A 15,942-nucleotide genomic window follows, 5' to 3' on the forward strand; every position below is an offset into this window, starting at 1 on the left:
AGGTGTAATTGTTTTTATTAGAGAATAATACTGGAAGCAACCATTTATAAACTCACTAAAGCTGTAGAAACATTTACTCCCAAAGTTTTGTGAGGCTTTTTATGATTTCCGTGCATATTGTGGTTAATATTTCCAATTAAGCTATCACATGTGCCGCATATATTATGTAATTATACTGGAGGAGCAACTCAGAAATTACAAGACAAGGACACAACAAAAAGTTAATTAAAAATGTGAAAGCCTTAAGAGGCAGAGAGAACAACAAATTTCAGGAAATTAATAGTCTAGATTAAAAATTATTCAGTGCCTTCACTCTAATGGGAGCCCGTTTTAATATTCAGCATTCCATGTCAATATTGGAAGTTTAAATCCTGAAATGTGAATTTCCACGCTTTTGTGACATTGGCTCACAATCTTAACGTCCTTTTAATGTACTTTTTGTTGTGTAAATCTGTATAAGTACCATCAGTCATCAAACCTGACATGTGCCTGCGTGCGGCAGCCCCAACCTGCATCTATTAGGGCTTTTTGTGTTTGTGCAGTGGAACCTCCTTAGACAAATTCCACTGAAGGCACAAACCTGCTAAAGGAATAAATTTGTTTTCCCCTGAAACAATAGACCTGCATCAAAGGAACATCCAGGGAAACAATAAGTCATTGCAAAAGATAAATTTCTTTCCTGCAGCAAGGCAAAATGTACCAAAGGTCTGACTTGTTGAAGAGGTGGAGCTGTGGACTTACTAGGGCAGTGGGCAAACCCCATTAGAATATAGACCATCATTTAAGTAATTTAAAACTTATCAAAAAAGAATCCAGCCAACACCTTGTGCCTTTTCATATGGTGCTGTGGTTTGAGGTGTTTTAAGAAAATGCAAGGAAAACATGAGTGAGAACATTCCTCCCTCTGAGCTTCAGCACGTGGCTGAAGCTGAGCTTACTGGTCAACCACAAGCTGGCAGCCACATGGCACTTCATTTAAATGTATTCAAATTTAAAACACATTATGCCTATATCCACAAATAAACAACTGGAATAGAGCAAGGGTTTGGGGAGAGTGGGGCTGCCATAGTGAGCAGTGGGCATCTGTTTTTCCCCACCCCAGGACGGTGCTTTGCTGAGCTATGGTGCCCTGAGTGCTTTTAGCTCAGGGTGTGAGCCTGGCTGGGGCTGCAGGGGAGCCTTTCAGAGGCCACCAGCTGGGCAGAGGTACCTTCCAGCCACGCAGCTGAGAGGATGGAGCTGAAAGACTGTACTGGAAAACTTGTCACACAGCAGGCACCTGCAGCCATGGGGAAAGACGGGGAGGGGAAGGAGAAGGGAAGGGGCTCAGGATTTTCTGCTGCCGTGACAATATCTTGTTGCAATTTTTTATTTTAAAGATGGGATGGGTTGAGGTCTTCACTGGCTATGGAGAGGTCTCTGGAAAGTGCCAGGGAAAAGCTTTATGAAGGTCTTCTCTCAATACATTGTCAAATATCTTTCCAAGTGTGTCTGTGGGGAGAGGTGAATGGCACAAGGTGCACCAAGAAAGGGAGAGTCACCCCAGACACCTGGTGCCTCTCCAGTCCTGCTGAAGGGCCAGGGGTGTCCTGGCAGGTTTCTGGACTGGGTCCTTTGAAATGGTGCTTGTGAGGATTGCCCAGCTGACACCTGGGCAGGGAAACCCTGGATGAGGATGGACGTGGTGAGTCCGTCACTGTGAGCACCAGGCAACGCCAGCCTGGAATTGAAGGAATGCATTTTCCTGTCTGGATTTGAAGTAGATTATTTACCTACCTGACACAGTCGAGCTCTAAGAGTACTTTTATGGGTGTCTGCTCTGTACTTGGCACTCTAAACTGGATTTTTGGCCGAATTCTGTCCATAAGTAGATTCATTGCTGTCATTTGGATTTGTGGTGGCAGCATTTGCCCATTATTGTGTTATTTTAATTCCCTCAAGAATCTAATGAAAATTAAGTGAAAAAATAAGGCTTTCTGTATTCTATTTTCAAAATGATGGATTGATAGAAGGACAGGCGACTTTGACTTGTAGGCTGAAGATTTTATGCATATATACATAACAGATATGGAGACAGAATTTTTCCCTTATGGCAATGGAATGGTTTTGATAGTCTCCATTAAAATAGATTTGAAAATACCATTTGTTTTATGTTTAAACCTTAAATTAAATTTTTCAATAATAAAGTATGCTTATTATAACCCAATTCTATCAATCACTGAAATGAACAGCATATTGGTGGGTTCAAGCAAGTAAATAAATGTGTTATTTTACTGCATGTCAGGAAGGTTTATTGGGTAGAATTCTTCCCTCTGAACTGGTGGGTTAGAGGTTTAAGCATCACACCAAGGACTTGCAGTGATGCAGAGTGCTGAGCCTGCTTCTTAGGGCCTTGGGCAGAGAATGGCAGCTCAGACAAGGCATAAAAGTGTGCTGCTCTCTGTCCAAGCTGTTCCCATGGTTGCTTTGAGAAAGTACCTTCAGAGGTGTGGTGTTGGGAGAGCCACGTGATGTGCCGTGTTCTGCAAGGATGTTGTTTGAGTTGTTGCTATGGATCTTCCAGCTGCTGTGTTTGTCTGGGGTCATTGTGATCATTAAACTGATTATTTTAATACGTGCTTGGAGACATGATGAATGAGAAAATAGTTTTAGATAAGATTTGGTTCTCAGCTGGAAGCAGGTGTGGGCATGGGGAACATCTCCCTGCTTGGTCACTGCTCAAGGCTTTGCAAAATCTTTCCTTTGCACAATGCAGTTATTGCCTATGGAGAAGGTGTGTCAGTGTTGTAGGACAGGGACCTTGGACTGAACAGGTACGCTTGAGTGGGCGTGGACATTTCCGGGTGCTGGGCTGGAACCTTCCATGTCCCAGGGATCCCCCCCAGCCTCAAAGCAGCTCTAGGAAGGAGGCACAGGCACTGTTGTACACCTGTGTCTCTGTGGCTGATGCTGTACCAGGCACATGTCCTGTTTTCCCTCATGTCACAGATGTTTATAGAGCACAGAGAGTGCCTAAAGCTGGCTGCAGCTGCTGGGTGCAGGTGTGGGATGGGAAACATCCCTCTGTTATGTCCTGCAGTCCCACACTGGCTCTGCACACGGAGTCTTGCTGTCCTTACCCAGCTTGGCCTGCCCTGCGTATCCTGGTGGCTCTGGACACACGGCCCCTGGCATGGAGCATCCCTGTGCAGCGTCAGTGTGCTCGTGGCTCGTGGGCAGGGGTACAGTCAGGGAGCACAGCTCCCTGTAACGCGGAGCTGGGAGCCTGTGCTCCTGCCTTCTGTTCCACTGGGCCCCCTGAGTGCTCTCTGAGAGGAGACCTGAATAAATCACATTACAGTAGCCTGAAGAAGAGGTCACAAATCTTTTTGAAGAGGAAGAAAGCCACTTATGTCCACTGCTGAAACATGAACTTCCACATGTATCCTGTTAGAAAAAATTAATTCCATGTTGGGAAACTTATCGACATGTTTGGGCATAGCTCATAGACAGGGAGAGCTACTAACACTCCGGTGACACTTTCCAGATGTTCTCCCTTCAATAATTATCCATCTGCTCCAGGCTGGCTTGCTGCTCCCTGGACATCCCGGGCAGGCGGGATGACAGCCGCTGAAGGCCACTGACAGGTTTGGCAGAGGTGGAAATATTCTGGCAAGTTGAATAAATTCTGAGTGTTCTGGGTTATCCATCACTAATGTGGCTCAAAAGAAAGAGCAGGGATGGAGTTTGGAACTCACCTCTTGGTCAGACACAGTGAGGACACCATCCCTCCACCCTCTGCTGAGGAAAGCAGACTCTCCTGCCCAGGTTGTGTTCTTCCAGTCCCCACTGATCACCACGTGGAGTGTGCACACCATGGTAACAGCTGTTAGAGGTGTTGATGTAGCAGATCATCAACTACCATGAGCATCATGGAGAGAAAAATTGCCATGACAGGTTGAAGTCTTTTCCCAAATTACTGGAAAGCATGAGAAGGTGAGAGGTGCTCCCCACCAGTTGTTTTCGCAGAGCACGTTGGTCCCAGTGCGTGGGGGTTAATTCAAGACCTCCAGCCTGTGCTTGCCAGGCCCTCCTCCCTTCAGCACCCTAGGGTCTGTCCCACTGCCAGCCCACCCAGCCAGCACATTCACAGGGCTCCAGTCACTGCAGCCTCTAGGGACAAGCAGAAAGTTAAATCAGTATTTTTCCCAGAAAGATGAAGTAGAAGGAAGATGTGTTTCTGCAATGATGGGTGAAATCTCTTGGTACAGATACTTTGGAGATGAAGTGCACAAAGTGGAGCTCACACGGGTCTTTTGTTTTACAGAATGTGCAAAATCTCTGCAAGCAGCTGTAGCAAAGCCACTGAAGGGCTTGCCTTGCCTCTGTGAACAGCGCTGAGGATAAGGGGTTATCAGTTCAAACCAAACAAGATAGTTGCTGATCTGGGTTAGCAGTTCTGGCCCTCTCCCCAATTTTGTATCCCTTGGGGAGTAAAAGAACTGAGAAGATCAGAACTTAGTTAAAAAAAAAAAAAAAGCAGATCACAAGATTCAGATTAACTGAAAACCTTCAGATCAGGAATATTCATCAAACATGAAATTTTTGGTGTGCAAAATTCTTTAGATTACTGTAATTGGGTTTTGCTGTTTGGGACTTGAGACTTATGATGTCATTTCATGTTTATCTATGAAGGAACCTGGGTATAACATCATGTGAACATGACCAAGTGTGATGGAATGCCAAAAGCTAAAGAGAAACACATGAGTTCTGGGCTGGATACCTGCTTTACCCTCATATCTAATAAGGAGAAAACTGGGATGTGGAAACAGGGTGAACAGTAAGAAGAGAAAAAAATTTGGCACGTCTTTTGTTGAAATTCAATCCTCCCCCTCCCTAGAATGCCCAGAAACCATCTGCAAACTTTTCAATCATTTTTTAGGATACAGTGAATTTTATCATAATTTTGTCAACCAAAACCATATGTGCTTTTTCTATTGACAACACAGAATAACAAAATCATATTTGTTCAAACCACAAGGCAGGTAATAAATAACTGTGGACACACTTCTACAACCTAATTTTTTTTTTTTAAAGGTATTGAATATTACCTAAAAATTTAATTTGGGAGGTAAAGTAAACTTCTGAAGAGAAAACCATCTGAGAGAAAGCTTGTGGCTCAATAACTTTCACCTTCCTGTTAGACTGATTCTAGCTCAGTGTCCTGAGGCCATAACAAAAGGAACTCTTCCCCTGCCTGCCCACAGCCTTCCATGGTTATCCATGCACGTGGTTATCCATGCACGTGGTTATTCATAGTTATCCATGCACACGATTATCCATGCACATGCTTATCCATGCATGTGGTTATCTGTGCACATGGTTATTCATAGTTATCCATGCACACGGTTATCCATGCACACGATTATCCATGCACACAGTTATCTGTGCACACAGTTATCTGTGCACACAGTTATCCATGCACATGATTATCCATGCACACAGTTATCTGTGCACACAGTTATCCATGCACACAGTTATCCATGCACACGATTATCCATGCACACAGTTATCTGTGCACACAGTTATCCATGCACACGGTTATCCATGCACACAATTATCTGTGCACGCAGTTATCCATGCACACGGTTATCCGTGTTATCCGTGCACACGGTTATCCATGCACACGATTATCTGTGCACACAGTTATCCATGCACACGGTTATCCATGCACACGATTATCTGTGCACACGGTTATCCATGCACACGGTTATCCATGCACACGATTATCTGTGCACACAGTTATCCATGCACATGGTTATCCATGCACACTGTTATCCATGCACACAATTATCTGTGCACACAGTTATCCATGCACACGGTTATCCGTGTTATCTGTGCACACAGTTATCCATGCACACGGTTATCTGTGCACGTGGTTATCCGTGCACACGGTTATCCATGCACACGGTTATCCATGCACACGGTTATCCATGCACACAGTTATCCATGCACACGGTTATCCATGCACACGGTTATCTGTGCACACAGTTATCCATGCACACGGTTATCCATGCACACGGTTATCCATGCGCACAGTTATCCATGCACACGGTTATCCATGCACACGGTTATCTGTGCACACAGTTATCCATGCACACGGTTATCTGTGCACACAGTTATCCATGCACACGGTTATCTGTGCACATGGTTATCCATGCACACGGTTATCCGTGTTATCCATGCACACGGTTATCCATGCACACGGTTATCTGTGCACGTGGTTATCCGTGCACACGATTATCTGTGCACACAGTTATCCATGCACACGGTTATCCATGCACATGGTTATCCATGCACACGGTTATCCATGCACACGGTTATCCATGCACATGATTATCTGTGCACACAGTTATCCATGCACACAGTTATCCATGCACATGGTTATCCATGCACACGATTATCCATGCACACGATTATCTGTGCACACAGTTATCCGTGCACACGATTATCTGTGCACACAGTTATCCATGCACACGATTATCTGTGCACACAGTTATCCATGCACACAGTTATCCATGCACATGGTTATCCATGCACACGGTTATCTGTGTGCATGCAGACTGCTGGTCCCAGTCCCAGTGTGTTCCCTTTGTGCTCTGGCACCATTTCGGTCGGCTGTATGTTCATTGCTCTGAGAAGTTTGGGCCTGTGAGGTAAAAAGATGAAATGTGAATTAAGGTAATTCAGGATGTTCTTCCTCCTAATACACCAGCCATGAAATATCCCTCCTTACTGATATTAGACAAGTTAATCTTTCAGGTCTGACCAAATACTGCCAAAATCATGCAAAAATCCTTCCCTGTGAGGGTGGTGAGTTCCTGGCACAGGTGCCCAGAGCAGCTGTGGCTACCCCATCCCTGGAAGCATCCAAGGCTGTGTTGGCTGGGGCTTGGAGCAACCTTGGATAGTTGAAGGTGTCCCTGCCCATGGCAGGGGTGGGATGAAATGGACTTTAAGGTCCCTTTCCTCCTAAACTATTCTGGGATTCTGTGATTCTATGAAAAATCTTTACTCTAGAGCATCAGAGTAGTCCTGCCCTGGGTTGGCTTTGCTGACAAGCAACATTTACTCATTCTCTGGGTCTGAAAAATGCAACAAATAGGAATGCAAGGAACCACCTAAAGCACATTAGAGAAGTCAGCCCTTTTTGTGGAGCGGGCTCAGCTTCTAATCACCAAACTCCAACAGGGAATATGACACAGATGTGTTAATACCAGTTAGCCACTGGAAGAGATTCCCAAAAAAGCTGGTGAACTCCTTTGTCTCAGACTGTCTATAACTTGGACAGGGTGAGAAACTTGCCACCCAAACTTGCCTGATGGGTGCTTTAGCAAGACTTTGAGCATAAAGAATGAGCATTACAGTGGGTTACAGTGACTTTTGGGTCAAATGAATTAAAGAAAATATCAGTGAACTCATGTGTAGACAAACACATGGTTTGAATATGATTCCATATATTACATTATTAAACATGCAGTTGTCATGGTATTAGCAGTGATAAACAGCCATAGGTTTTTATGTCAATGCCTCATTAGGATTCACTTGGGGACGTGGCTGGATCTCCACCGCTTGACTTTGCACTCTCCTCACTGTACCTGTTTTAGTGCAGCACCTCCTCACTCGTCATCCTCAACCACAGCATTGGGCTCTGCCAGGTTGTTTTCATTGTTTCTTCCTAACACTGAGATAAACAGAAGGACAGAAACCTTGGGCTGAAGAATTTACCCATAAAGCTCTGCTTATCTGTTGTAATAATACCTCAAGACTTCAGCTGTGTTGTGGCCTAGGGCTTCACCTTAAACCTTCCCAAGCTACAGGACTCAGTGGAGGAAGGAGGAAAGGAGGAAAATCATACAGTTTGTCAGCAATGATGATAAAATAATTAATAGACTTTGCAGGTCATTAAAGCCTTCCTTCTAAGTTCTTGATGATCATAACAAATAATCAAAGCCTTCTGAGATTAGCAAGCATTATTATCCCTGTTTTATGGATTAGGTGACTGAGGTACAAAGAGATTAAATCCTCAGCCCTGTATCTTCCACCCAGGTCACGGTCCTCCTGTCTGAAAACCTTGGACATCCATAGACGTGCCACAAATGGAGGACTGGATGGTCTTGAGGGACCATCTTGTCCCTCAAGCCGGTCTCTTCCAGCCTTGATGATTCAGTGGCATGACAAGAGCAGGTCCTGGGCACTTCTGAGGATGACACATGGGAGGCAGTTGTTGGGCAGCCGAGCTGTTTGGAGTCTGTTCCTTTATCCATTAGTTACCACCTTCATCAAGGTCAAGCAGGACCCATCGGATCACTGGAGCCACCGCTGTGGACGGGCTTTGGTCCCAGCAGTGAAAGTCTCTGGCCTTGGGAGTGTGACTGCTCAGGAGTCTTGGGAATGGTCTGACTGGGGAGTTTCCTGAACAGAGACCACAGAACCTACAAACAGAGGAGATGAAATGTCCCACCAGAATTAGTGATTAGTAACTGGCTTCATGTCTCTTAAATCTTGAGACCTGGCGTAACCATTAAGGAAACCAGCCCTTCCTTGGGAGTGCCTGGGAGGTCCTTTCACTGAGCAGAACTGTGTGGATACCACCTTTCAGCAGGGACCTTTTGAGCTGTGGCTGTTGCTGGGAAGGTCAGAGCTGGGCTTGCCTCCCATCCTACCACAGTGTCAGCCCAGGGAGAGCGATTGGAAGAGGGTTGGTGGTGGTGATAGGGGATGCTGGGGAGTGTGTTTGAGAGGCTTGGAGGCCAAAAGTGGGTGTCCCCTCTGGCTGCAGGGCAGCCAAGGTGGCCAAGTGTTGGGTGGTGAATGTGCGTGCTGAGGTGGTGAGAGACAAGTCACCTGTGTGCCTTTGGCCCTCTCCTGCTGTCACCAGTGACAGATGTTGCGCTTTGCTCGCAGCCTTCGTTGTCTGCCTCTGCATCTCTGGGGCTGGGCTGGGGGTGCCACCACCCTGCTGAAGGGCTCAGCTGAGACCTGAGAGCGCCACCAGGCCCCTCATCCCGAAGACCTTGCGGTGCCAATGCATCCCCTGCTGTGAGCTGTGCATGCAACTGGAGACCCTCTCACCTCCTGGGCTCCCCCAAACCACGGCTGGGCCCACTGTTCAACTGCCTGCACAGCTGCTCCAGGGACTGAACCTGCTGATTGAACTTTTCACCACGCAAGGGCTTCTTCAATACGTGCTTTAGTAGCAAATCCAGGAGATTTAGGGGAAACGTGGCAACTGCTGGACTTGGGAAAGACATGTTGGAGGTACCCAGTGTTTCGATTCCAAAGGCAGTAGAAATGAGGGTTTGAGTGTTTTTTCGTCTTCCAACAGATGCTCTGTTTTCCATCCCTTTTGCTGTTTTCCAGCAGAAGTTCTTCCTCCTCCTATATGTGGAAATTCTTGCCCTGTTCCTGAAAAACAGGCCATTTTCTTAGAAATCTTCAGTTTTCAAGACAAAGCACCTGTGCCCAGGTTTCCTTTCAGGCAAATGGTAAGGGAGAACACATAGTCTGTTTTGCAGTGAAAATTAGACTATTTTTAGCTCTGAAGAGCTCTCATTAACACCTAATTTCTAGGTAAAGGAGCCACTTGTTTTTCCTTGCTTTCTGAACATTGAATGAGGGATATTTCATAACTCTGTTCTGTAACGTGATCAAACCTGCAGGATGCACAAGTCCTTTCATAACTCACTGTGCCGATTGCTTTGTCTGGGTTATAAATTCAAGCTGTTGCCACCAGCCTCCTTTTTTCTCTTCAATATTTTAATATTACATCTAATATTTAACAAGTGTAGGAACGATGAAAATGCTATGGTATGTGTGACATAGGACTGTGAATTGGGTTGAGGCTGCTAAAAATCCATGTTTTTTGCAGAGGTTGCTGTTGCTTTTGTGTTGGTTTGTTTTTAAACCAAAACAGAAACCACTCCAAGGACACGAAAGGAAATCTAAGAGGCAAAATGCTTCACAGGTCTGGGTGCTAATAAACACAAGAACCCTGTTCTCAGTACACTTTAAAGAAAAACAAGATTAGGGTTTCTTTCACAGCTGCCTGAGTTTGAAGGCCAGAGTTTTAAAAAAAGCACCTTCTGCCTTCCAAAACCAGAAGGCAATTCCATTGGGGCAGCTCCTCTGTGCGAGCAGGGTGAGGGCCAGGAAGGGAAGCTGAGTTGAAGAAAGTGCTACTTAAAGTAAATGCTAATGATTTAAAATGTTATTCCTTCTGTGCTTTTAGAGACAAGGAAAAAAAAGAAAAAAAAAAAAAAAGAAAGAGTAATAAAGGCTTCCAGCCTGTACCTCATCTCCAGTCACTCCTGTGAAATTCCCAAGAGAGCATCCAGGCTCCCCTCTCCCCCTCTTTAAAAATGGTGGACCTGGAACCACTTACAAGAGAGGCTTAATAAGAGGCAAATGTGTTTTATATTTTGTATCTTGTTAAGTGAAAAAAGATGGATTCTCACAAGTAGTCTCCTGGTGCAGATTTGAGTGGTCTGTGCATGCAAATGTTGTGATGCTTCGGCTGCCAGCATCCTGCTCCAGTCCCCCTTGGCCACTTAAAATCCCACCCCCAGAGCGAGCTGAGATGAAATTGCTTCATTTGTACAATGGATCTGCAGATCTGGGGAGCTTGTTTCTATCTGATTTGCTGATAATTTACTCCTCATTTGATTTTTTTTCCTTTTCTTTCCCCCCCACCTTAGAAAGGAAACAGTGTCTCAGCTCACATCTCTTCCCTAAGGAGGGAGGAATTGTTTCACCGCGCTGAGAGGATGATTGAAAGCAACTGAAAAATATTAAAAAAGACCTACACAAAGATGAAACATTTTTTAGAGGGCCAGAAAACCCCTTTACATCTGAAAACTGATAGTAAAATTTTAATTTAAGCTCCTAATTGCTGAAAAATCTGCTAGAAAAATCCACAGTGCCTTTGTGAAGGTGTGTGTTGAACAGTGAGACATGTTCCCCCTCAGATAATCATTTTTATGACCTTTTGGTGCAAGACAGTGCTGTGCTCACTGTCGGCTTTCACTAGTCAGTGGTGAGGAAACGCCTTCTATTTGTCTTTGATCCAGAGATCTGGATTGCTAAACCTGATGGCCACAATTAAAGACAGTCCCGCTGCAAACCTGACCTCTGCCTGCTCTCAACTTCATGTAAACTTTTCAATATGGATGTAATTTCGTATTAAATTACCCGTGCTTTATTGCTTTTTAGCACAGTGCTGTCCTGTTGCCTTTGAAAAATCTAAAGAGTAACAAAAAAGAAAACTTGCAGTGCATCTGCTCAATTATGTAATTATAGACTTGTTTTCCTGCATTTAGGAGCCTTTTTGGATGTGTTGTGTGTTGGAAAGCTGTGATACTTGTGCTGGATTGGTTTGCTGTGTCCTTGGAGCACATCCAGAATAAAACCTGGAGCTGCAGTTGCGGGTTTGCTGTCCTGAAGCGCTTGTGCTGACATGTGTCCTGTTTTCAGGGCTGTAAGGTTTTTCCTCCAAACCCTAAACAAAACCTTAGCCCATCATTTTTGCTCTGTGGTCACGTGGACCTGTTTAAATGAGGACTAAAACTCTTCAGCTTTAGGAGATAGTGGCAATCACATGCAGTGATTGGAAGGGACTAGGAGGTATCAACTGAGCCCCTACCACTTCCAAAAAGAGAAAAGAATTCAGTGGCCAGGAGACTCTGGGCTGCTGTTGGGTGCTCCAGCTCTCCTGTGTTAGTGCCGGTGCCCCCCGTGAGCACCTCCCTTGCCTCACAAGCACTCAGGCATTAAAGTGAATAAATAACCAGATATCAAAACACCTCACCCAAGGCAGGGAAATGTGATTTATTATAGACTTAAAATATAAAATTATGAGGTTAAAAATCATTCAAAATTGATCTAACAGGTGCAGTAATAAAGAAAGAGTTAAAGGTGTTTGCAGCCTAATCTGGTTGTGGCTGTTGCCTTCTCTGGCACTGCCTCACTTTGATCCTCTTCTCCTTTAAATGTAAATGCAGCTTTACCCAACTATTTATTTATTTATTGCTTTTTGGGGCTAAAAAAATTGCATTCACCGGGAAAAAACACACACTGCATGGAATTCTAGGAGCTGATGCAAAAATGGGACTACAGACCATCAGGCAACTGGTGAGAGTAGGTTTTACCTCTTGCCTGGCTTTTCTTGTGTATTTCTCAGTAAAGCTCTGACCGAATTCTAGTGCAAAGACACTTGTCCAAGTGTCCCATCCCTATGGACACTTGTGGTTCCCCTTCCCACAGTGAGTTCCCGAGCAGCGCCTGTGGTGTGGGGTCAGGGCCGAGGCTGCTGTTGTCCCATGCTGAGGCCTGGGGACAAAGAACAATAAAGCTAATGAGGTGGCTGCCTCATCCCTGGAAGTGTGCCAGACCAGGCTGGACAGGGCTTGGATAGCGCCTGGGATAGTGGAAGGTGTCCCTGCCCATGGCAGGGGGTGGAATGGGATGAGCTTTCAGGTCTCTTGCAATCCAGACTGTTCTGGGATTCTCTGATTATACTGAGGAACAAATGTTTGAAAAAAGCTACACTTGCCCTTTTTTCACAGCTAAAAATGATGTAGTAAGGAAATGGAATTTTTCACCTAAATATCTGTTTTGATTGAAAATCTTGGACCTTTAACATGAAAAACAACTAATTTTTGAAAACAGATTTTTTTAAAAGTTTTTCTTTTTGATTAAACTGAGTCAAACAATTCTTTGTGGAAATGGACTGGGGTGGATTTATTTCCCACATGAAAATGGGAGAATGCGCTTTGTGACAAGCTTTAATCAAAAGGCAGTTAAGGGGATGTTTTCTCATGTGGATTCCATTTCCTGGGATGCTGAGCCTAGGACCTGAGCTGTCTGGGTTTTCATCCAATGCATTTGCTCTGTAGTGAAGAGGGAAACACTGGGGCATTTTAAAGAATAACATCTACAACCAGCTTGGTGGGCGCAGTGTGAGCCTTCCTGGGGAGCTGCGGGGCTGCAGAGATGAAGGAAGTGTTTTTCATCTTGATTCCCTATAATTAGAAAGTGAATTGTATGAGGTAGTTGGGTTTTTAAAATTGTTGTCATTAACAACTACAATTCTGGATTTTAAAACTGTTATTTTAGCATTACCAGAACTGTCCACTCCATTTTTGCATCTGTCTGTGCTCCTTTGCTTGGCATGTTCAGTGTCAGGGAGTCCCCAGGTTTAACTTGCATTTGTGGAAAGAAATTCCCCTGATTGGTTTCAAATGCATCACCTTTTAATTTCATGGAGGATGCCCAGGTACTTGTGTTATGAGATGGCCCAGAAGCCGCTGATCTACCCCCTGTAGGTTGTTCATTATCTTATCACTGTTGTTATGTCTCTTCTTATTTATTGCCTAGTTAATATTAGAAAAAAAAATCTTTCACTCTGTCCGTACAAGAGATTTTCCATATCCCTGATCATCCCTGGCAGTTTGCTGTGAATCATCTCTAATTGTGCAATATGATTTTGGAAGTAGGATGGTCACTACTGTACATTGCAGCTGAAAATACTGCATTTCCATGTGTTGCATGTTTCATTCCTGTATTACTGCCTGTCCTCCTGCACTGTTTCCTCTCTCTCCCTTGTGAACCTTGGGTTTGCTGCTTTGCAGTCCTGGAAGCTTCTTCTCACTCAAGGCCTTGGGCTGCTTCTCCTTTGTCCATTCTGTCTCCTGAAGCAGTGGGGGTGGCCGCGCCTCCCGTGTGCGCAGCAGCAGCGCGCTGGACAGTCAGAGCGGCCGCTGCTCGCCCACGGGCTGGGCACAGCAGACGGGAGCATTTGAGGCAATGCTTTTCCCATCTTGCTCCCAGTTTGCTCTGCCCCAGGGCTACGTGGCCACCAGCATCTGTGATGGTGCCAGGGGACGTCTGCTGCCAGCGCCGATTTCTCTGGAGAACTTTGGGGAGCCCTGGGTCCACCACTGTGTTCCTTTGTTGTTACTGCAGCTTTTTTTGTGTGTCTTCATGTGTGCAGATGGAAAAGGAAAGGGAAAGGAGAAGGGAAAGGGAAAGGCTGGGTTTTAAGACAACACCGAGATAGGTGGAAGTTAATAAATTTCCACTATGTGTGGATGGGATGGGCTGCAGGCTCAGGCCCTGCCTGTGGCTCTGCCTGCCCAGGGCCCATCAGGATCCCAGCAGGTTCCCACCAGACGCTCCTGGCGTGGTGGCTCTGCTGGTGACACTGGGAAAGGCTGATGGGGACTGGGTGTTGGAGCTGTTTCCCTGGATTGCCAAACAGGGCAATTTTGTAATCATGCCAATTGCCTGCTTTGTACTGAAATTCATTCAAGTTTTGGGGTTTTGTGTTGTCACATTTGTCTGTCTTTTTTTTTTTTTTAATTAATCTTTCAAATAGATGTAAAACCCAGCATAAAAATTGCAAAGTTATGTAGTGAAAATTTTGTAACATGGAAAATAAATTCTCAGTTTTTATCAAGAAGCAAAATTTTGCTTCTTTGGTTTGCATAATTTTTGGTTTGAGCTGAGTGGTTGAGGCTGAGATGTCTGTTTGATATTTAGGGAAAGATTTGATGCTTTAATAAGGGAATCCTCTACCTCCCTCATCCATCATTCGTCATCCTCATCCATCCAAACCCCACAGTAAATTTGTTAGAGCCTTTTTCATATTCAGGGCTTGTATAAATAATGGCTCTTGTGAATGGAAAAAGGAAATGGGAATTTTCTTGTTTGTGTTCTGTCTCTGGTCATAGCCAGAGAAATGTTTAGTGGTTTTTGCTTTTAGTGTTGCCCCTTATTGTGGTCACCACTTGCCCAGACCCCCGAGTTCACGAGCCTTGCTCTAATATCTATATAATATATGTATGAAACTGCCTGTGCTCGTTACTGCGCGCTTTTATCCTGCTCCATCGTGTCTTGCTCCTTCTCTCTGCTATCTTAGGGATTATGCAGCTTCTCTGCAATATTCTGAAATTAATCAAACCAAGGCAAACCTCATGCTATATTATCCATCACTGGAGGAGAATGATTTCCACAAGCCAGGCAGCTTTACATTGTTTTGTCCAGGGGCTGCAGCAGAATTCCATTAACTGGAATACGCCGGAAATCTGATTTCTCACAAAACGCATTTGTTAAATATTCGCAAGCAGCAAATTTTTAGATTTGATGCCAAGTGTAGCCCTAAGCCCTAAGTTTCCTTTTCTCTTAGTTTAATTAGGCAGGGGACAAGCACACTGTCCACTCCTTTCTGGGTGTTTTCCCCCATGGAGCAGCTGCCGGTGTGGATGCAGCCAGGCTGGAGCAGCTTTGCTCTGCGCTGAGGGATGTACAAACTGAATGGCTGCTTACCCGGACTATTTTATATTTCGTCTCTTATATAATCGAGCTCTACAGGTAATTTCTTTCACTAAATTAGTAACCATGCTGCAGATTGCAGACACTTAGTTTGATTGAAAGTAATAAAGGGAGATTATCCGCAGAGTTCGTTGAATGACGGTTCTGACTTGACCCACTGCCCAGAGAGATAAGAATTAATCTTATAAACCTCTCCACACTTCCAGGGCTCTGATCCGCTGAACGGCGGTGCGGGGGCCCGGCTGCCCCTCTTTGTTCCAGGGCAGCCCTGGATGGGAGAGGGAGCCCAGTGCAGGGAGGGCTGATCTGGGTCCTGGGAAGGCCATGGATGATTTCTGAGTGGTGATGTGCTTTCCTGACAGTGGTACCCAAACCACACCGGAGGGGCAGCTGGGCCCCCAGCCACATGCAGGAGCAGAAAGATGGAAGTTGGAGACTGAAAGGGGAATATGACTGTTCCCCAGACACATGTGCTTTTCCTCCAGACAGAGAGAAGCTGGATGGGTCTTTAGACACTTCCCATTGCCACAAAACTGCTCCTGAGTTCAGATATAGTTTCTGTACCATTTTCCT

The sequence above is a fragment of the Molothrus ater genome, chromosome 12, assembly GCF_012460135.2.
Source record: "Molothrus ater isolate BHLD 08-10-18 breed brown headed cowbird chromosome 12, BPBGC_Mater_1.1, whole genome shotgun sequence".
Lineage (NCBI taxonomy): Eukaryota > Metazoa > Chordata > Aves > Passeriformes > Icteridae > Molothrus > Molothrus ater.